This window comes from Portunus trituberculatus, chromosome 14 (genome assembly GCF_017591435.1).
Source record: "Portunus trituberculatus isolate SZX2019 chromosome 14, ASM1759143v1, whole genome shotgun sequence".
Classification (NCBI taxonomy): Eukaryota; Metazoa; Arthropoda; class Malacostraca; order Decapoda; family Portunidae; genus Portunus; species Portunus trituberculatus.
Genome location: NC_059268.1, coordinates 16,094,815 through 16,117,941, shown reverse-complemented (window position 1 = coordinate 16,117,941; position 23,127 = coordinate 16,094,815). Strand labels below are relative to the sequence as shown.

The window sequence follows — 23,127 nt, the reverse complement described above, 5'->3', positions numbered from 1 at the left end:
AGTGTTTTCAGGAGCTGGTGTGCGTATGTCAGCTTCACTTTTGCAGCGTCCTTGCCTTATTACAGCTGTGACGGCCGGGACGCAGATCAGGGTGAGTCCGTGCACGCTGAGATGAACAGCTTGTAAAGATGATGGCATTTCTATTTATTTTTCTACTTATGTTTTGTCTCCTCCCTGCTAACCCTCTACACACACACACACACACACACACACACACACACACACACACACACTCTCTCTCTCTCTCTCTCTCTCTCTCTCTCTCTCTCTCTAAGCCGCTTTTGCACCACTGCACTGCATTATTCTAACATCTCTGACAAACGTCTTTTGGTCTTGCACTGGAAAAAAAATAGTGAGAATTAAAAATCATCTTTTCTTTGATGTCAATTTTTTCTTTCTCTTCTTTACCAAACTCTCCCTCCCTCCCTTAAGGCCCTTCTACCCCCTCTCTCTCTCTCCCTCTCTCCCCCACTCTCCTCCCCCTATTCCACTTCCTCATATCCCCTCTTCAAAGCCCCCTCTGAGTCCCTTACCCCTTTAGCCTCTAGGCACCCTCTCTTAAAGGCTTCTCTCTCCTCCCTCCCCTCTTTCCTGCCCTTCAGCTCTATTTCTCTCCACCCCCGCCTACTCTCTCTCTCTCTCTCTCTCTCTCTCTCTCCAGGGTGTACTTTTTAAAATTTTCCCTCTTTCTTCCATTCTTTCTTCCTGCTTAGCTTTTTCTCCCCTCTCTCAATGGCCTCTGTTTCTCCGTTTCCCTCTCCATTGTGTCCAGTGTGTGGTGGCGGTCCATAGTTCCCTTTTTGTCTTTGTACATTTCTTTGGTGTGAGCGTGGGTGTAATTGTAGGAGGAGTACAGAGCATCAAACCGCTGCCATACACGCATACACACTCAGAAAAGATGAAAAGAAGTTGGAAATGGAGAGTAAAGATAGTTTTGTGTCTTTTCACTCTCCAAGGTTAAAAGAAAGAGAGGGAACTGAATTTGATAGAAGGAAAACGTTTGAGACTTTAATTCAACATCTGGTGGAGTAAACAGTATTATTATCTAAACGTTTTTCTAATCTACCTGTGGCTTAAATATCTCAGTTTTAAATCTATGAACCCGAGTTTTTGTTTTAGTTTCCTATTTATGATCTGTTTAGTTGGTATGCTATCAAATTTACCCTTTCACGTTTTTTCCCATAGATTTAACCCCTTTGAGCACCATGACGCGTTTCCATTCTGCTTACGATTTGGTGAGTGCACAGCTTCGGATACTTATGTTGGTATTCAAATAGTGAAGACTCTGGCCATTAATCTTCTGACCTCCAGACCCTTGCGTAATAAAATCGTCTAATGATACCTAACACTCATGGTAAAAAGTATCTCCCATTTATGAAGGGGTTAAGGACGCATGATTTTATGATACTAGATAATTTTTAGATGAATACTTGGATCTTACGAGGATGAGAGGAGGAAATTTTCATCGCACAGTAATAAGTTTTGATAATGATAAGAGTTAGACATAATAAGTGCCTTAGTAATAGAATAAGAGAGTGTATGGTCCGACAAACAGTGACATAAAACAACAATACACACACACACACACACACACACACTCACACTTTCTCTCTCTCTCAACTCTTATTTACGCAACATATCGCCGTGAAGCTTATAACTCTAACCTTTCCAGTGTATCCTCTCTCTCTGTGTCCACCAATAATCCAATTCTATACATCCTGCATGGTGTACCGACTGTCCCTTCTCGTTCCTGCTTCCCCGCCAAAGATCAGAGGGGAAGCCAGTGTTGTGACTTAAGAGGATCGAGGGATGAAGGATTGGAAGGGAAGAAAATGAAGAAAACAGTCGCTTAATCACTGTTTCCTTTCTGTTTTTGTTTTGGTTGCGGTGTATGTGTAAGTGTAAACTGCGTATCTAAGGTCTCTCTCTCTCTCTCTCTCTCTCTCTCTCTCTCTCTCTCTCTCTCTCTCTCTCTCTCTCTCTCTCTCTCTCTCTCTCTCTCTCTCTCTCTCTCTCTCTCTCTCTCTCTCTCTCTCTCTCTCTCTCTCTCTTGGCCTTGCCTCTCCCTATTCCCTCCTCTCCCAGCCTTCCCCTACAGCCCCTCGCCTTGCCAGGATAAGCCCACAGCCACCTTACCGTCCCTCCCCACTCACGCACCCACACCCACCCACACCATTAGGCAGTCACACCCGGATTAGTTCGTTCCCTTAAGATCCTCAAACTACAAGGCACCCTATAAACGCCGCCATATCTCACAACTTTTTGTTTTAACAGTACCCTTGGTGCACGACACTGACCTTGCAGCGTAGGTAGGAGCTGTGCCACGCCCATCCAGCACCACCTCGCCGTCAGTAGGGCGTGGCAGGGTAGTGTAGTGCTGGCGACTCGATGGCGGGAGGCACGGCAGCTGTTCAGGTAAAGATTCGTATATCAAATAAGATGGTTTACGAGGAAGTGGAATTGGTTTAGAGTTCTGCGCTGCAATTTTGACGACAAGAGTGAGAGTATAGTATATGTACCTGCAGGGAGGGGCCATGGAGGTGGTGAAGGGTGGATGGGATGGAGAGGGAGGGAAGGTAGGGGCCAAGGAGGGATGGGACGTGAGGACGAGTGCACCAGACGCTCGGGGGAGGAAGCAGTCTAAATATAGCCGGGTTTTTTTCCTTTGTTGTTGAGAGAGACACAAGGGAGGAACAGGACGTGATGTGAGCGGGGGAGTTGCAAAGGGGGACGGATGAAGGAGATGGGAAGGAAGGAGGGGAACGTATTATGTGAAGGAACGACTACAAAGAAAGATGGAAGGGGTGTGTCAAGGTGTTAACGCAGAAGAATGTCATATCTCTGTTACCGTGAATAAAGTAAAAAAAATCACTTCCGTGGACACATCCTTTTAGCGCATGACGGAAACGATTTGGTGTCCATTTGTCATACTTTGTGATGTTCGGTGAGTGATGGTCGTGCTGCTGAGGGAAGACTGTGATAAAGTGGCGAAGGAACACACAGAACCAATCCGAGTAGATCTATATGTCATGACGAGGTTGTCTGTGGTGAACTTACCCTGTGAAAGATGTAGGATAGTAAAGACGAAGGCTTCTCCCCATCTACTCTTCTGCCGTCATGAAAACTGTCAGCGTAGAGGAAAAAAAGTCTATTAAAAGGCCCCACAAGAACAAGGATGGAAGGGAGACACTCTTAAGTAGGAAAAGGATGTAGAGAAAAAAAAATAGAAAGAGGAAAGGAAGTTGTAATGACAGGAATAAGTGAATAGGAATCAAGTTGTTGACCAGGACAGATGTGTGAGTAAGAGGAAACGTGTTGAGGAGTTGTCTTTTGTACTTCAGCGTCAGATTACCGCTTTGTTTCCCTGCAAGGGCGAGGCGGAACAAGAGAATCGAACACTTAATTGATTGGACTTCGAATCGCATCCAGACGTAAGGTTCGCCGAGTCATGGTCATTCATGCACGCGGTCAAGGTTCAGACCCTTTCCTCTCCCCCCTGTTTGATTTCCTGTGGTGGTGCTTGCTTCAGGTATTGACGCACCGTGATCGATGTTCAGTGAGCCCGCCAAGAGTGCAGACACCACACATGAGGAATGCCTAAGACAGACGCAACAAGAACAACACAGACGAAGACCCTGGCCGTGAACCCAGTGCATCTGCCTTCACGTAAAGAAGTACAAAAAGGCAAAAAACTGCTGTCCTTTGTAAGAAAACATCAAACTGACTCAACTTCTCCCCTCGTCTTTTTTTCCTTCCCCTCTCTTTTTAACTTCTTAGCAACAAAAGCAGGAAGAACAACGGGTGAGCAAAGCATTTGGGGAAACTTCAGCTGTAATCCCTATGGGTTTTATTTATTTATTATCTTTCCCCCACCTGGCAGCTGTTGCTGTGGGCGGCCGTCCGTCCCATCGCTGGAAGCACGAGGAAGGGGCGGAGGGCGGAGGGGGGCGACGCAGACCTCCTCCACCTCTTCCTCGTCTGAAACCACTACTTGGCATCGTGGTAGTGACTCATTTTCGCAGGATGGTAACCTTTTGTCCGGCGGATAATGTCCTCACTGCACACATTGGCCAATGGAGTCTCACGACGGCGAAACCTAACCAATGAGAGCCCTTCCTTCCACCACCAGCCAATGACAGATGTTCCCGCCACGTCTGGTGCGGACTCCCACATATTACATTATTTTTATCCTCTTCATTTACTGTTATCGTGTGTTATCCTGCCAGACGAACCTTGTTTATGCGGTATCGCGGCGGCCACGAGGGCATGAGTGCTTTGGGCGCGCGGCGAGCTAGGGAGGCGTGGCAGGCAACGTGGCGGAGAGTGAGTGAGCGAGCGTGTTGGCGTGGCGGGTTCATCCGTCGACGAGACGTTGACCTTGACGAGGTAACGCCCGGCCGGCTTTGGGGTGAATCAACTCGGCTGCCAAAGTGTGGGGGAGATTTTCAGTCTAGTCCCCCTCTGTACATGAATACTTTATGGCGAACGAAGGTATCCGGGCAGCAGCAGCAGCACCCGCGGCTCCTCTCCCCTCGCCAATACACAGCCGAGCCCCCCAGCAACCCAGCAGGCCTCTCAGGGGGTAGACTCACGTCACCCACGTCAGCCTGGCTCCTGGGCTCGCTGTATCTGGTGCGGTAATTTGACCTTGAGGTATAAGGTTCCCTGTGCTTGTTCCATCCAGTCCCTTCCATCCTTGCCTTCCATGGCTGGCGGGTACCTTGCTTCGCCTTGCTTTCAGGAGAAGACATGGCATAGAAAAGACGCAAAAGGACACACAAGAAATAAATTAAACCCAACAATCTCAGTTTCCCTCACCCCCCTTGATTGATAGAAAAATGCTGCCCTCCTCTCCCCTCCCTTCTTCCATGGGTGAAGGAAGGGTGTTCTGCGTGCGTCAGTCCCGCCCTCTCCCGGTACGTGCGTGCGCGGCTCAGGAGGGGAGTGTACCCTAGACGGACTCGCGCACTCCCGCCTCAGAATGAACCCGCATTGGAGTTCATGCGGTAAGAGCGCCCCCGCAGCCCCTCCGCGTCCCGACCGCTGCCTCCCTCTCCTCGCCACGCACTGCCTGCCATGCATGTACTTGCGGGGCGCGGCGAGGCTCACCAATCCCCCACACACATCGCCTGCAATATACACATGTGCGTGGGGAACGTGCGGGGAGGAAACACATGTGAGTGAGAGAATTGGATAGGGGAGAGGAAACATGTGTGTGTGTGTGTAAGGACAGTTTAGAGGGCAAACTCGAGGTCAAACAACATTGTACCGCGTGACTTTTGCACCTTCACGTTAGAGTAACTCGTGTACAGTATGTCTTTGGTATACGATGATGCGGGGCAATGAACGATGACTCCAATACATACACGCTTCCCACAGAGCCATGCGAAGCTGTCACTACAACACGTACACACTTCCCACACCACCCTGTCCTTTGGGATTTTGTCACATTAGCAAATCATTCAAATCCTCATGGGAATCTACCGCGGGGTGTCGAGGAGTACTCAGCGGATACTACAAGTGATCCCTGGCGGCGCTCACTCCAACCTTCTCTACGCCAAACCCAAACACGCGACGTCCTCCTCCTCCTCCTCCTCCTCCTCCTCCTCCTAGTCCCCCAGACGCAAGGAGGAGTAGTAGGAGGAGGGAGGAAGGGAAGGGCAGGGTACGAACCGGTAATATTTACGCTGCTGGACCACGTGACGCCGGGACGACCCAACCCCGCTACACGGAACGTCTGGCGGAGGGGAGCGACCTGGCAACAGCGGTAAGCGTCCATGTGTGCTGCCTGTCCCCGAGCACAACACTTCCGTCCCCGCCGCTGACAGCCAGTCCTGTGCTGCGCCCTCGCCCTCGCCGCCCTCAAGGCCCCATGACAACAACACACACACACACACACACACACACACACACACACACACACACACGACTTGAAGACTAAATTAGATAAAAGTTGATACTAAAGACAGCACAACATAGCCTAGAATTAAAATCTATACATACCACAACTAGAGAAGCAGACAAGCACACACACACACGCACGCACACACACACACACACACACACACACACACACACACACACACACACACACACACACACACACACACACACACACACAGAATACCAAAATTGAGACATGAACTAGGAATATCTCTAACAGAAACTAACGAACTAGTGTGGTCACGTATCACCATCAAAACAAGCACCCACTATGAGATAACAGCGATAACACGCACGTATCAGGCCGTGACAACCGCCCGGGAATACCGGACGAGTGGAGGAGGCTGTGAGGGGAGGCTGAGAGATACACGGTGAGGCATTCCTGGCGTGGAGACGTGAAACGGGAGGTGCGGGTGGGTGGGGCTGAGTGTAGTAGTAGTGGTGGTGATTCACGGTCGTGTTAGGGTCAGTGACACCCGCCAGCCCGCCACAGAACAGCCCCCGCCAGCCAGAAGCCACGCGTCACGGCCAGCAGGTGCTCGCGAGGGGAAGGGAAGCAGTTAGGAGAGGGGGGAGGGGATGTTCTGATGTTGTAAAGGAGTCTGAGGATAATAGAGTAAAAGCTGCCGTCACCACCATCGGAACTATCATTTTCATTAGCGTCAGCACTATCAGCATCAGTTCATAGAGTCAGCAAGTGGTATTTGTTAAACTTTCGTCTCAACAGAACTAAATCTTTGCCAATCTTTATTTGTTATGTTTCAACGCGCCATTTACTTCCAGAAATTTAGAAAGCTGCTACTGTCTGTTGCTGTGGATTTGCTCGTCCCTCCATCCCCCTATCTGTCTGTCTGTCTGTCTGTCTGTCCCCCTGTCTGTCTAGCACTAACCTCCCCTCCTTCGTTCCCTACTGGTCTGTGTTGCGTAATTAACTCGCCGTGTTTCTGTTTGCCTTTATTGTATAACTTTCAACGCAGCAAGCTTTTGACTGTGATCTGTAGCATTTCTCGTTGTTCTTGTTGCATTGTTTCGTCACCTTTACAGCTGTTGGGAGTCCTTATCCTTGTATTCTTTGACGCTACTGTCGTTGTTCTTTTAATCATTGTCGTTGTCGTCGTTCTCATCATTATTGTTGGTCAATTGCTTTTTTTAGTCTTTTTATTATGTCTGTCGTTGTTTTTTTTATTGTCATCTTTATTATCGTCGCTGTCGTTGTCGTCTTTTGTCGTCGCTATCAGTGCTGTCGTCACCATTGTCGCAAAAACATGTGTAGCACTTTTCTACGCTTGATTTCCTGCGCTGGTCTTGGTGTATTTTATTTTTTTTATCTCTTCTCTCTCTCTTGCTACCCAGAGTTAATTTTTTCTGCACACTTTCTCTAAACTTCCAGCAGAGGAGAGGTTGCAGTCGGACGAGAGAGAGAGAGAGAGAGAGAGAAGAAAACGAAAAAAAAAAAATAGAGCGAGGGTAAGGGAGGAAAGAACGAAAGAAAGAAGTGGGGGGGAGGGGAGGAGACACGAGGGAAAGGGAAATGAGAAAGAGGAAGAGGGAGAAGCAGCAGGGAGATAGGGAGAGGGAGCGAAAAGGGATGGAATATTAGGACGTGAAGATGGAAGGGAAGGGTACGAGATGAGTGAATGGGGAGGAAGGGACGGGAAGAAGAAGAGGAGGAGAAGGAGGAGGAGGAGGAGGAGGGAGGAGGGAGGGACAGGAAGAGGAGGAGGTTACGAGCGAGTGAATGGAAGGGGATGGGCCGGAAGAAGGGGACGGTGCGAGGAGAGGTGTTACTAACCGAGGCAGAAAGAAAGGGGAACATCGTGTACTATAGACCAGACGAAAAAAAAAGAGAAAAAGAGGAAAGAAAAAGACATGATGGCAACAAGTAATGGACTGGGAGGTGTGATCAGAATACGTCGTGCCCCAGACAGAATAATAGGACAATTGGGGAATGATAGCAGGACATTTTGACAACTGATACAGAAGAAGACTTGACCAGAAGACACCACTACACAGACGATGAAAAGGTGGACAGCTGAAGAATGATGGCATAGAGGGTGGTTACTTTACAAAAATGGTCACAGAAGCGGGAGTAGAAAAGGAGAATCATAGAGAAGTTTTCCTGAGGTGACATTGAATTTGAGTTGACAGAATTAAGCATGAGTGAAAGAAGGTGACGTAATAAGATGAAGGTGATGAAGGTAATGATGATGATGATGATGATGATGATGATGATGATGGTCCAAGGAAGGGAGAAGTATGGGTTCTTAACCTTTATTATTACTTTTTTTAAGTTACTAAAACGATTTATGGAAAAAAAAAAAATGTTAGTGATCTTTTTTTTTTATGTGAGAGGAGAAAACTGCCCAAGAGCAACACAAAATTTAAAGAAAAGCCCACTCAGTTGCCAGTTCCCTTACAGAACCGAAAGGATTAGCCAAAAGACGGATAAATGTTTTGATACTGGTTATACTGTAGCTTGATAACCACTGACCTTGTCTCATCATTACCATCATTATCACCCTTTGTCATTATCATCACCAATAACAAAAGCAACAACGACAACAACAACAACAATTAAACTCCCACCATCACAACACAAGATGCCCTCACCCATTTTTCTCCTCCGTTCATCTCACCCCACCAGTTCCTCTCCCAACATGTATAATATATCACCAACAAAATGCAATACAAACCGCCCCACTCATATCCTGAAACAGTTGACGATTAATCTCTTCAGTACCATGACTCGTTCCCATTTTCATTTTGGTTATTATATGGTGATTTTATACAGCTCCAGGAACATATGTTGGGAGTAGAATAGTAAAGACTGTGGCCATTAATATTCTGACCTTCAAAGACCCCTCCTAATGCAAGTAAAATCGTCTAATCATACCCAGAAATCAAGGTCAAAATGCGTCTCAGTATTGAAGGGGTTAAAGACCACATATCAAACACGATTATTGCATGCTTTCCGCTCAGTACCCGGCCGAGATTCTCAGCGACACATGAACCAGCACCACATCAACACTCCATGAAGAAGACGGTGCTAAACATGCATTGCTCATATTCAGAAACGCTTTGCTCTCTCACCACGACTATTTTCGAAGACCATATAGAGACGATTAGCCGAGTTCTTAAGCGTATTTCTCCTGTTGATAATGTAAAAAACTTGTTAACATTTCACTAGAATTGCAGAAACATCCTTAAAAATCCTTGTCACTTCAACAAGAGCTCTTTGAAAATAGTGAAGATGAGGCGCGGAAGTGTTTCAGAATATGGATCTTCGTCTGAGTCACGTGGCATGCAGGTTTTCAAGGCCAAAAGGTACGTTACACTGTGTGGCTGTTACCTAGGAAGGGACAAAAGGAAGAGGAGGATAATGAGGAGGAGTAGGAGGGTGATACAAGAGCTAGAGTGAAGGAGTTTTATAAAGGCACGCTAATAAAGAAGTGAGAAGAAAGAGCGGAGAAGTGTAGGAGGAGGATGAAGTAAAATGAATAGACCAGAGGAGTGTAAAAGGAAGAGGAGGAAGAGAAAGAGGGCGAAGGACAATAACACGAAAAGGAGATGAGAAGGCAGTGGAGCGTGACGAAGGATGAGGAAAACAAAGATGGCGAGTACTGATGGGGAAATTGACATGCAGGAGGAGAAGGATGGTGAGGGAAGGGTACAAAGAAGAAGAAAAAGAAGAAGAAGAGAAGGAAGAAGAAGAACAAGAAGAAAAAACATAAAACAAGGAACAAGGAGGTATAAAACTCAAAAATTGCACCCATAATACGTACATAGAATCATTACTTACATTATATAACCATAAAAACAGGACAGATAAAGATGATGAAGGGAGCATGCTTGTTACGAGTACTGAGGTGTTGGCCATAGAGAACATGAGTCGTAAAATGAATAAGGAGGAGCGAATAGGGATGGTAAGTGCGTAGAATGAGATTACACTCTGATGAGGTTACGTGACAGTGGAAGGGCGCGGCGCAGGGAGGTGATGGGGTACACCACCTGCAGGATGCAAGAGTACGAAGGAGGAGTAGGATATGTGCCGGAGTGGTGCAGGACAAAGGCATCAGTGGGCGGGCAAGGACAGGAGTGCAAGAGAGAGAGAAAAAAGTAGATGAAGGGAATTGTTACAGCCAGCTCCAGTGCAATGGTTGAGTAAATTTTGAAATGCTAATGTGCGTGCGACGTTTGTTCCATATGCATGTAGAAGGAGGCGCGTGCGGGGACTGCAGAGTGATGGGGAAACAGCACACTTCTTCACTCAAGTCCAGGAAAATTACGTGTACTGTGAAAATTTCAAGGAATGTTGGAAATTGTGAAGTCTCGCAGGAAGAAAAAGGTAGAATAAATGAATGAATAGAATGAATAGATTAATAACAAGTCAATGTAGAGGAGACGTTTTGTAAATCTGCTCCGTAAGATAAGATAATGTATTTCACCATCGTACATACTCACAATAACGTCCTCTTTCAATTCCGTGGCTTATCAATGCTATGGTCAGTGTTCTGCGAGGCAATGTTCTCCCTTTAAGGTAGTATTCAGGGACCTCGGGTGTGGTTTGGCAGCATACAGTCTTCTTTCGTTCCGTTGCTGGTGTGTTACATTGAAATATTTATATACACATATTACACACGCGTATATTAATTATCCAGGATTAGGCAAATATTATGACAGTGTTTTTATTCATTTATGCAAAACGTTACGATCCCTTTTGATTGAATAAGTGTATAATTCATAGTTTTATCGCGTCACTGGAGGGGCTGCTATTAATGTAACTCATATTTCTATTCAAGTTTTTGTAGTTATATTTACAAATAGAAGAATATACATATCAATATTAAACCATCATATTTTTTTTCAATATTTATCTTCTCATTCAGTATCTTTTTTTTTTTTTTTTATCAAACGTCACTGTACCACCTATTTACGTACCAATAAGACATACCAATTCCCTCACCCTTCTCCAATTCCCATTTTCTTTTCCATAACGTAGACTACTCTGAATATCAACATCATAATATTTTTTTTCACTCCTCTCGACACCTCTTCTCTCCTCTCGTCTCCCCTCCCGTCGCCTCTTCATCTGTAGCTTCGTAGAAAACCCTCCTCCGAGTCTGCAAGCCCCGCCACGCCAGACAAGGCAAGGCACGGCAGGGCAGGGCTGTGTAAAGGAAGCAGGTGAAGGGTGAAGGGCGGTCGGGAAATAGGGTTCGACCAAAAAGGAAAAAAAAAAGGAAAAAAAAAAAAGGCTGCGGGAGCGCGTAGAGACTTGGTACGAAAATGGCTGTGCCTCCAAAAGATTCCCACAGATTCGAGGTTTTCTGAGTGGTGATGTTGGTATGCCTGTGCCCTTGTGTTTGTTTAGTTTACCGCTCTTTTTTTATTATTAAGGAGAAGAGCTAAGAGAAAATTGGATAGAACTGAGTGCTCAAAAAGTCTCATATAAACAAAATGTACCACGAATAGAAGATTTATATAGGAAATTTTTGTTTATAAGGTGTTTGTGTTTTATTCACGTGCTTTAACTGAACACTAAAGTTGGATGTGGTACTTTGATTCCTAAGGGTGTTATTGTTGAATCTCTCTCTCTCTCTCTCTCTCTCTCTCTCTCTCTCTCTCTCTCTCTCTCTCTCTCTCTCTCTCTCTCTCTGTGTGTGTGTGTGTGTGTGTGTGTGTGTGTGTGTGTGTGTGTGTGTGTTTCAGTAAGCTCTCTAGGTGACTTAATGAAGAGCTAATTCAGACAAAGAAGTGACAAAATCCTATACTAATTAACGCAACATGAATGAACACGACAAGACAAAATAAACATGATGTACACGATTGTTAAGAGATCACATATTTTTCTCAAGCAATACGAAATGAATCATTCACCGCTCCAGACGTAGACTAGAGCAGGACAACATTTCAATCTTAATAACAAAGATTGAAAACTATGTCGTAAACGTTTCATAAGTATAAAAAACAAGAAATTCGTATACATTTCAACTAAAGTAAAGCAATCAGTTCACTCAAGGCCAGATGTAGACTGAAGGGACTCAGTGACACGATAAAAGCCGTAATTACCTGCCTCTTGTTGCAGCCACTGGATTAATAATAACGCTCTCCCTTGCCTTAGTGGCGTAAGCGGATCGTGTGGCAAGAACACTTAGAGCACATGAAAACAAAAACTAGTGCAGGACATTTTATGAATATTTCTCACTCTTAATTGTCTTTCCCTGTCATGGTATTTACCTGGAACGCACCTTCGTCACCTGTACAAATCCATGGCTCTGTGCGGAGTGTTTGAAGAAGGAATAACGCAGTGAGAGGTTGCAGGGTACGCACGCCACGCCACTGTGTCCCATATAGAGCGAGAGCGCCTCTGGTGGAGACAGCCGTAAACACGCCGCATTAATTCTCAACAAGAGTTAATTGTTTTGGGCACAGTGTTGAGTTAGGAAGCTTGTGTTGTTACATAATTTCATTGAGAACACTGCTGCTGCTGCTACTACTGTTACATACTGCTACTACTATTACTACTACTACTAGTACTACTACTACTACTACTACTACTACTACTACTACTATTATTATTATTATTATTATTATTATTATTATTATTATTATTATTATTATTATTATTATTATTATTACTACTACTACTACTGATACAACAACAACAACAACAACAACAACAACAACAACAACAACCACCACTACTACTACTACTACTACTACTACTACTACTACTACTACTACTACTACTACTACTACTACTCCAACAATCACCACCACCACCAGCACACCCACCTCTACCATCACCACCTCATGATGGCATTTCATTTACTACTTGATTGACCAGACTCTTCGTTGCATAAACAGGACGACTTGCCTTCTGCGTCATATCGTGTGTTATGTAACGTTACTATTATAGAACGACTGTATTTGCCTCTCTGTTGCTATCGATGGCCCAGCTGCGCGTTGCGGGACTGGCCTCGTGGTTGGTTATTTTAAAGCCCGTGTGAAGTCGATTGTTTATTGGAAAGTAGTGCATGTCTTGGGTTATTTATAAGGGTCCAAGCCACGGGGACGGACTGTGTTACTAATTATCTGAAGCTCTCGTGTACTGTCACAAGCCTTTCACATCCTGGCTCGAATGACTTTAACGCCTTCAATTTTAGAACACATTTGTACCTCGAGATTTGTGTACGATTAGACGATTTTATTGACATTAGGAAAGGTCTATGGAGGTCAGAAAATGAATGGCCACAGTCTTTACTTGTTTAATACCCGACATAAGTTTCTGAAGCTGTATAAAATCACTAAATAGTAAGCAGAATAAATATGGAAATGCGTCATGGTACTCAAGGGGTTAACTTGTTTTAATGTAGGTGACTAAAGTTTTCAACGGTGTTTTCATGAATCCACCAATAACTGAAAGAGGATTTTTACACCAATAGTTAGGAAATTACTCATGGGGTATTTTAGTTATTTATCATCTTTTTAATTTCTGAATACCACATTTTCAAAAGGTTTGGCGTCTCATTGTCTGTAATTTCAACATGTTTTAGAGGAAGTGATTATGTTTTTTTTTAGTTGTGTTTTCACTACTTTCATGATAGTTTAAGAAGGATTTTGCATTATCATCGGGGAAAACACTCATGAGAACTCGCTTAGTCATCTCTGCGGTTTTTAAAATCTGAATTCATTAAACATTTCACTGTCTCATCTTGACTAATCTTTAAAGGCCACACTAAAAGTTACTGCATTACTTTCGAGACGCCTTAGAGATTCTTACAAATAGTTTAACCTCTTCAGTATCATGACGCGTTTTCATATTCATTCTGCTTACTATCTGGTGATTTTATACAGCTTCAGATACTTAAGTTGGGATCGAAATAGTGAAGAATCTGGCAATTAATCTTCTGACCTCCATAGACCCTTCCTGATGTAAATAAAATAATCTTATCACACCCAAAACTCTGGTAAAAACGACTTAAGGAATATTCATCATGAGCAGACTCCAGCTAATCCCTATGTGGCCTTTGCAAGCAGTCCAAAAGGGGGAACCAAAATACCTCTAAACGAGCTCGAGTCTCTTCCAGTGTAATCACTCACCCTGTCTTCACACTTGTCAGGCTCCGCAACGGCTCTCATTAACACCCCTCGTATAATTGAGGTGCTTATTGCTTCAACTCCTCCCCTCATACTTACGGAGGATGATATGCATTAGTAATGGAGGTGGTGTTTTAGCCAGGGCGTACTTTGACAAATGGTCTTGTGTGTGGATATTCTCTTTCTGACACAGGGAGGTTTATGTGTGTGTTGTGTGTGCTGTGGGTGGGTGATGTGCAGTGTGTGTCTACGGTGTGTTCGTCTTGTAGTGACGTTATGGTTGTATTTTAAGTGCTCTCGGTGGTTGTTATTGTTGGTGTTGTTATTAGTGGTACTACTAATGCAATAATAGCAACGACGACGACGATTACAACAACAACAATAACAACTTCATCATCACCACCACCACCACCACCACCAACACCACCACCACCAACAACAACAACAACAATAACGACAACAACTTCAACACCATCACCACCATCACCAAAAACAACAACAACAACAACAACAACAACAACAACAGCAACAGCAACAGCAACTACTACTACTACTACTACTACTACTACTACTACATTGATGATAAAAATAACTAATAATAATAATAATAATAATAATAATGATAATAATAATAATAATAATAATAATAATAATAATAATAATAATAATAATAATAATAATGATAATAATAATAATGATAATAACAATAACAATACCATGGAAAATATCACTAATACAATTATGAAAAATACAACAAGAGTATATCCACATAATGAGACAATAAACCATCCTCATTTGAATTTCGACAACGAGACAAAAATAATTCAATTAATTAGCTCATTATTCAAAGATATAGATGAATAATTGTATAAAAAGACACTAACAATTTTGAAACTCACTGGTGTGCCGTGCTGTCAGTAATACCGGTGAGCGAAGCATCCAATAATATTATAACGAATACTTTATGGATCCATGAGTTACGCTTTATAGGAATACTGTCAGGATATCAATGAAGTAATACAGTACAACGTGGTGCACTTCATTAAACGTGTCCAGCGTGTATCCAGAGTGTATCCAGTGACCTGCTTACCTGACGCAGTGACACGGGCAGGACACGACACGCTGAACAGGTGACAGAGTGAGGGATCAATAACAATATGATAAGGGAAGCTGCAAGAAGCCATTAGATCTACACGTGGCTGTCCCTGTAATTTAGTAGTGTGGCAATGTAAAAATGGTGAATAAGGGAGAACATAAATGGAAGGAACATAAAGTGGAAACAGAACATTGGAAATAGAAAAAAAAAGTAGTTATATCATCCTTGGAATCCCCTTCTGACTTCATGTTTGGGGACCGGCACCTCAGTGGGCCTTTTTTTTTTTCATTTTTACAATCTAGTTTTCTGTTGCCCTTGACCGATCTTACGTAAAAAAAATATATATAAGATTAGAGGTTTTGTTTCGTTGTTCAGGAAGTCTGGGAGTCTTTGAGCAGGAAGACAAATGCAGATTGGGAGAGTTCTTTTGTTTTGTTGTGGAGTCATAGAGCTTGATTATGATGATGATGATGATGATTATGATGATGATGATGATGATGATGATGTGTTACTCTTCCGACCTGTATTGTACACGGTAAGATGTTTCAATTAATAACGCAACTCAAGAAATGGTCTATAGGAAATGTACAAACTTCTCTTGACTTTCCTAAACGTAATGAGCAGATGTGAAACTAGTAACGTGAGAAGATTCGTATATTTTTTGTATTTAGGAAAGCTGGGTTTGCGTTTGAAGCGTGTAGCATGGCAGCGTCCAGCAAGTGATTCCCCTCGTGAAACTGAACCGATCGAGAACTATCGCGGGCACAGACAGTGGATATCAATTCCGTGGATATCTAGTTACATGGGCTCAGGAATTAATTATCTTCTTGAAGTTCTACCTGTGTAACTGACAGACCCCAGCGGGGGAAACCAAAGAGGATGTCCGCAAACTTCCCGCCAGCATGGAACACGTCGATCGATCCCGCCACAAGCTGTCCAAAGTATGAAGGAGGCGGCGCTGAAATGCAAGTTTCTGTTGTAGTTACCCGAAGGTGCAGGAGTCAACTAGTTGCTACTGGTGATGTGCAGTGTGTCAGGCTCATCTTGGAATAAATTAACTACTACAGTCTTTTGATTGTCGAGAAGACCAGCCAAGAGGACAAAAAAATAGAAAATAAAAACGAGAATGCCCTTTAGTTTGCCGTTCTTGAAAAATAATGAACAATATACCCAAGACGGAACCCAATTTACTCTCACAGACATCCTGAACAATTCCACTTGGAGTCAGTGAACTGGTAAAGCGCCCAGCAACAACCACCCTTCACCATGTAGCGTGCAGTGTGCCGGAGCGGCCAAACTGTCTCGATGACGGGTTAAAAAAAGACGCCCATATCGAACGCTGCCTCCGCTGTCGGTATCGGACACTTCAAGGACCCCTCCGACATGTCTCTTCTGTCTGCCCCATACACACAGCAACACCTTGACGTGGGAGATATAGGCTCTTTGTGTCGGCGACGTGAGGGACCCGGCGACCACTCATGATGATGAAAGGAGGGAGATAACTTGCAGCAGATGACACATCGCGACGGGGCGAGGATGAGAGTAGACAGAGTACTACGAAATATATGGGAACACCTGAAGCTCACAAATTAGAGGCGACAGGAGAGAGAGTGTGAGAGAGAAGGTATAATAGGCCTGACAGACGTGGGAGTGAAGTGATGCACGGGGATTGCTAAAGAGAAGAGGTGGAAGGAAATTGGAGAGAGAAAGAGAAGTGGAAAGGAACAAGAGAAAACGGAGAGTGAAGATAATATGTCTGGCAGATGGTGAGAGTTAGGAGATGAGGACAAGAAGAGGAGGGAAGAAGAGAGAAAGGAAGGAAAATAATTACAGAGGAAGAGGTGGGAAGGAACAGGAGATGAAAGAGTTAAGGAAGAAAATAGGGAAGTCAGAGAGAAAGAGGGATGAATGGATAGGGAGAAGGAGAGATGAAGGGAGAACGACACAGGACCATAAACTAACAAATTGGGAGGTGGGAAGGTAGAGCGCAAATGTATATTATCAAGAAGTACGAAAGGAAGCTGATAGTTAGTTTTAGCGTATGGTTTAGGGTGCACTGTCAGTCGTAATAGTAGTAGTAGTAGTAGTAGTAGTAGTAGTAGTAGTAGTAGTAGTAGTAGTAACAGTGGCAATTCAGTTCAGTTCAGTATTTTTTATTCACACAAAAAAAATGTACACATACAATAAACTAAAAACATAAAATAGTAGTAATAGCAGTAGTAGTAATAGTGACAAGCTACTTTACATCACCGTGCTAGTCTTTCCTTCATTATATGCTAAAAATCTACTGGCTATGTAATTTAAGAGGTGAATTTAAGACAGAGGAGAAGTACGTATAAGGGGCAGTTGGTATGAGTGCGATTTACGTTCTCACTATTGACCAGCAGTTGCAGTGGTAGAAGTAGTAGTAGTAGTTGATGTGCTAAAGGTGGTGGCAATTACAGGGTTTATAATTTCAGTGCTTCATAATTTTCTCAGAGCTTATACCAAGTAGACCAGATGATTACCTCTCCAATATTCAGTATACTTCCAAGTGTTCGATTTCACTACTACTAACATTAAACTTAAAAAAAAAAAAAAAACACTTGTTACAGTAGAATTATCACCCACACCCACCCACTCACACACACACACACACACACACACACATACACACTTTGTACCCAATATATCCCAATCCCACAGGTGTCCATATATAATATTGCATAAAACTCAGATTTTAGTTTAAAGCGATTGGATTCTCTTGTCTGTATCAATATTTATTTTTTCCTGCAGCTTTTTTTATGTTCACGTATGGAGTTCGTTGCCTCTCGCTAGTCCTATACCTCTTCTCCAGCCAAACAGGACAAAACACAGCACTTGATTATAAAATTCTAATTGTCAATGGAAGACAGAGAATGCAATGGGCTGTTTAGTTATCGCTGGGTGGCAAAGGAGGCGGTCCCATGGTGTAATGGTTAGCACTCTGGACTCTGAATCCAGCAATCCGAGTTCGAGTCTCGGTGGGACCTGACTGTGATATTTTTAGGGAGGTGGCGGTCTTGTGGTCTAATGGTCTGTGCCTGGGATTGGTAGACTGGCTGCACTGGAGTTCGAATACCGACGAAAACAGGCGATTTTTCCACTGAAGTTCATCCATGTTGTTACCTTTCCTATCTTCCTTTCTGTAGTGCAAGGGGCAGTTCTGTAGGTGAAGGATGATGGGTCTGGGGCATGGCTGTCTACAAATCGGCACTTAAAAAAAAATCGAGGGTTTCTGTAGTTGGGTTTTCATTATTGCCAAGTGGCTGGGGATGATTCGCTTACCGTCATGAATCATATCTTCAGGTGGGAATGAAATTAGAAATCTACAAGAGATCTAAGGTGAGTGCACTCTGGCGACTCCCTTTACTTATCCATCTCGGTATTGCCTCACCTGGATGAAAAAGACAGAGGAATATGGTGTTATATGAAAAAGAAACTAAGAACATTTTGTCGCACGAATGTTAAACTCTGGAACTCCCTGCCTGCTTCTGTTTTTCCATCTTTAGACGACATAACTTCTTTCAAGACATTTTTCCTTGACTTTTGGCTAACTCTATTAATCTTTAAGAGAACTGGCATTCAAGAGGGCCTTTTAAAATTTTTGTTGCTCTTGGCCGGCTTTCCCTCTTCCATAAAAAAAAAAGTTGCAAATACTTAGCTTTAGTAAGAAGAGACCAGTTAAGTTATCCTGTTGACAATCAGCATCAAAGAAACTAAAAACTGACCCCATATCAAGTAAATTCGTCAAACTTGCTTATTTTTATTGAGATGAGACGACGTGGAATGCTTTAGATGCCACACTTTGACCAGATCCACGTTATCGCCACCGAATCTCAGGTAATGACATGAAGCCAACGTGCTTTCACTTAAATTATTTAACTGTTCGACGATATTATATTTAATGATCATCTTTGTTTTTCTGTAACACTTATGGGTGTATTCCAGTTTAGTTTGTATCCTTTCTCTCTCTCTCTCTCTCTCTCTCCTGACCCAGTATAGCTCCAAAGGCTTCGTGTGCATGCGATGGGTTGAAACGATGACCGAATACATTACAAAGGAAATAAATCAAACGAGGAACGACTGGCTTGACTGACACCAAACGTAGTCAGTGATGTCCGAGTGGAAGTTATTGGTAGTGGGGCTGTCCACTCGTTTTCTTATCTTTTTTTTTTTTTTTTTAGCCTACCCGGCCTTTAAGTTTTGTTCCTGGGGACTTGGATGTTCGGCCTGTAGGCTTATTTCTTGGAGCTTGGTTGGTTGGCCTCTGTCCGTGGTGGGAGTGACAGGAATATCCAAGTGGTATCTGTAGGGCTCATGAAGGCCTCGGAGATCATTGATGGACTCACGATCGAAAACATGGACATGAGACACGAACAAGAACCTCCTTTGATCTGTGAATAGTTGTGCGGGATCCCATGGCCTTCTGCCGCTGAAATCCATCCTTTGAGTGCCTAGATATACACTCTTTCATCTCTATTATGTTTCCACGCAAATGTCACTGAAACAAGAGCAGAGGCAATGGACAAGAAGTAAAGAGTATATGCTTTATGAAGACTTTTTTATGTTAGACAGAAAGTATCTTGAAACAACACTAGTAAAACAACAGAGACGAAACAGACGGATATGGATTAATGATTTTCAACAACTGTTCCTCATTTTCCTATTGTTGAAGGGATGTGGCAGCGACAGAAAAGAAGTAGCACACAGGAAGCAAAGACTGTATTCCAAAGAAGTGTTACCGACTTTGTGAGTATTTAACAAACTAGGAGTCTCAACTTTGGTCTCTGCAGATGAAAGCATTGAGACTGGTCGGAATATTGAGATGCAGTGATCGCTGGTTTGAGATGCTTACTCTCTTGATAGCTGCGTTGATCCTCAGTAAGTCCGTGGAGCAGGTCAGGTACACCACACAATCTGAATGTTGCTTGCTGAGTGTGAGGGCGAAGTGGGCGGTAGACAGCTGCATGCACGGGAAATTATGTTCACCCTGTATCTGCAATTATGCGTAAAAGTAAAGTTAAAAATAGAGGAATTAAAAATGGATGATGACCAGTCACTGCCGAGTTTGGGCCAATGAACTGAGTTGTAAAAAGACGTAATGAAGCTGGAATATACAGGGATAATAGATAACAGCGGTCTTGTTGGCCTGTAGCAAGTGTATCTGGTAAATTATGTAGTAAAACGGAAGAGAAGAGTGAGGAAAAAAAAACATGGTAGTGATGAAAGTAGGATAGAAAGATGTGCAATTGAGAAAAATGGTAAGATTAATGAATGAAAGCGTGGGTAGACAAAATGAAGCAATGAGGTAAGAGAATATAATAAACACCAAAGCGGAATAATGAGAGAGCTCGGTAAAAATAATCGAAAAATGAGACAAAAGAATAATGAATAACGAAACACAATAGTGATAGAAAAAAAAATGGGAGAACAGAAAATTGCAATATAATAAGATAACAACAACAAAATGAATACATACACACACACACACACACACACACACACACACACACACACACACACACACACACACACACACACACACACACACACACACACACACACACACACACACACACACACACTACAATACTGATAAAATAAAACAAGATAGTGACAGAACACGGCAAAATATTATATAGAGATTCTGAATTAAGAAACTTAGATTTACTTTTATGAGGGGAGTAAAAGTAACGGCTTATCTGAGGGGTCAATCTTTCAATCATCCCGTCTAGGCAAGAACACGCGACTTACGTACCTGCGCCAGACACGTGGTTGTTTCTAAGGGGGTACTGTCCTTCGCTCACTGACCGAGCAGTGTCAATGTAACCTCTCTGTTGCGTCGCCAAAAATTTTGAGTCATTCGGTCACTAACCCCAAGAAGGTACGCCGTGACGTGACGTATATCTTCCCTTTGTAAGCGAGGATTATTTTTTAGTAACAATAGCAGCAGCAGCAGTAGTAGTAGTAGTAGTAGTAGTAGTAGTAGTAGTAGTAGTAGTAGTAGTAGTAGTAGTAGTAGTAATAGTAGTAAAAGTCGTAGTAGTAGTGATTGAAGTAGTAGCAGTAGCACTAGTAGTAGCTGTAATATTAGTAATAAAAGCAGTAGTAGTAGTAGAAGCAGTAGTAATAGTAGTAGCAGTAGCAGTAGCGGTCATAGTGGTATTAGTTGCTAGCACTATTGAAAAAAAATAATAAAACGCTACACCAGGAGTTTAGAGGTCGTTAAAGTAATAGCAAAAATTTGGCTCGAGTGGGAAGGTTGGTGATCGCAGCCATTATGGAGGTGGAGGTCAATGAACTGAATCATGAATTATTAACGAAGTGCAATTACTAAGCAGATTTGTGTTAATTTAGGTCATGGAAAGCAGAAGTAGCAGCAGCAGTAGTAGTAGCAGTAGTAGTAGCAGTTGCTGTAGTAGAAGTAGTGGTATAGTCTTTCTGCTTTAAAATGGCTCCTGGATTTAAAACATATTATAGCTTATTGATAATATAATTGATTTTGATGTGAAAAATACTAAGAAGAATAGCTCATGGTTTTCCTAAAGATCTGACAACCACTCATTCCCTGGGACACCCTTCAGACTAAGACCTTGAAGCCACTTTAGAGTAGACAGACAATAGTAATGCAGTATCAATGAAACAGAAACAGGAGTCAAGAATTAAGGACAGATTCAACGTAATATTAATAACCTCAGCAACATATCCAGCATGCAACACAAGAATAGGCAATAGTTATCAGTTGCGATGAAAACGGTAGATATCCTCTCCTGTGATGCCCACATACTGGCAATAGACCCTTCGTCCCACACACGTGATTCGGGAGCATAATGTATAACCTTGCATAATACACAAACCAAACCATTGCCAGACCCGCTGATAGTAAGTAAACGTGATGCTGCCTGTGTTCATGTTACTGTCCGAGAATGGTTTAGTTTCTGTTACTTATTGGTTGTTAAAGTTTTTAGCTGAAATTCAGATTCATTTAGAAAAAAAAATTATGTATTGATTTTCTCATCTCTACGTTTCAAGAATATATTTTCAAAGGTTATAGTATAAAAGTATTAAACTCTCTGGTACATTTTCATATTCTTTTTGCTTACTATTTAGTGATTTTATACAGCTTCAGAAACTTATGTGGGGTATTTAAATAGTGAAGACCGTGGCCACTAATCTTCTGTTCTCCATAGATCCTTCTTAACATTAATAAATTTTTCTAATCGTACACAAATCTCAGGGTAAAAATCTCTTCCAGTATCGAAGGGATTAAAATCTACAAATAAATAGAGGATAGGAGATATCTTTATAGGGAAAAATGGTTACAATTTTCTTAATCATCCTTACTATATAATCGTCTTCCTGGAACATATACTATCAAAAAACGTGTCTTTATATATATGGATAGATTGTGTAACTTATATATCTAAACTTTAATGGTAGGAAAAGATAAATAGATTTCCTTTGGTGTTTTTGTCGGATCAGTTAGTCAACGAGTGAGGGTTGGTGAGCTCTCTAGTTCACAGCTGATGAAGAAAGTTAGGGAAAGTTTTGTAAAAGTTGAAGTCTTGTTGATGGAGTTTCAAATTTTGACACCGAAAAGAAAATTGTCGATGTCTGTCCCAGTGAGGAGTGAGACAGGAAAGCGTGCAAGTGTGTGTGTGTGTGTGTGTGTGTGTGTGTGTGTGTGTGTGTGTGTGTGTGTGTGTGTGTGTGTGTGTGTGTGTGTGTGTGTGTGTGTGTGTGTGTGTAATTCACCTCGGTCGCCTACTGGTCACCCAGCCAGTCTTCCCCATTACGGAGCGAGCTCAGAGCTCATGGACCGATCTTCGGGTAGAACTTAGACCACAACACACTCCACACACCGGGAAAGCGAGGCCACAACCCCTCGAGTTATATCCCGTACCTATTTACTGCTAGGTGAACAGGGGCCACACATTAAGAGGCTTGCCCATTTGCCTCGCCGCACC

General features: G+C 43.0%; 1 non-coding gene across 1 annotated transcript; it reads left to right on the top strand.

The window, feature by feature from the left end:
- Nucleotides 1-18,078: 18,078 nt before the first annotated feature.
- On the top strand, nt 18,079-18,150 carry Trnaq-cug. The gene has a single exon. It is a non-coding gene; the product is annotated as a tRNA-Gln (tRNA).
- The last annotated feature ends 4,977 nt before the right edge of the window (nt 18,151-23,127 follow it).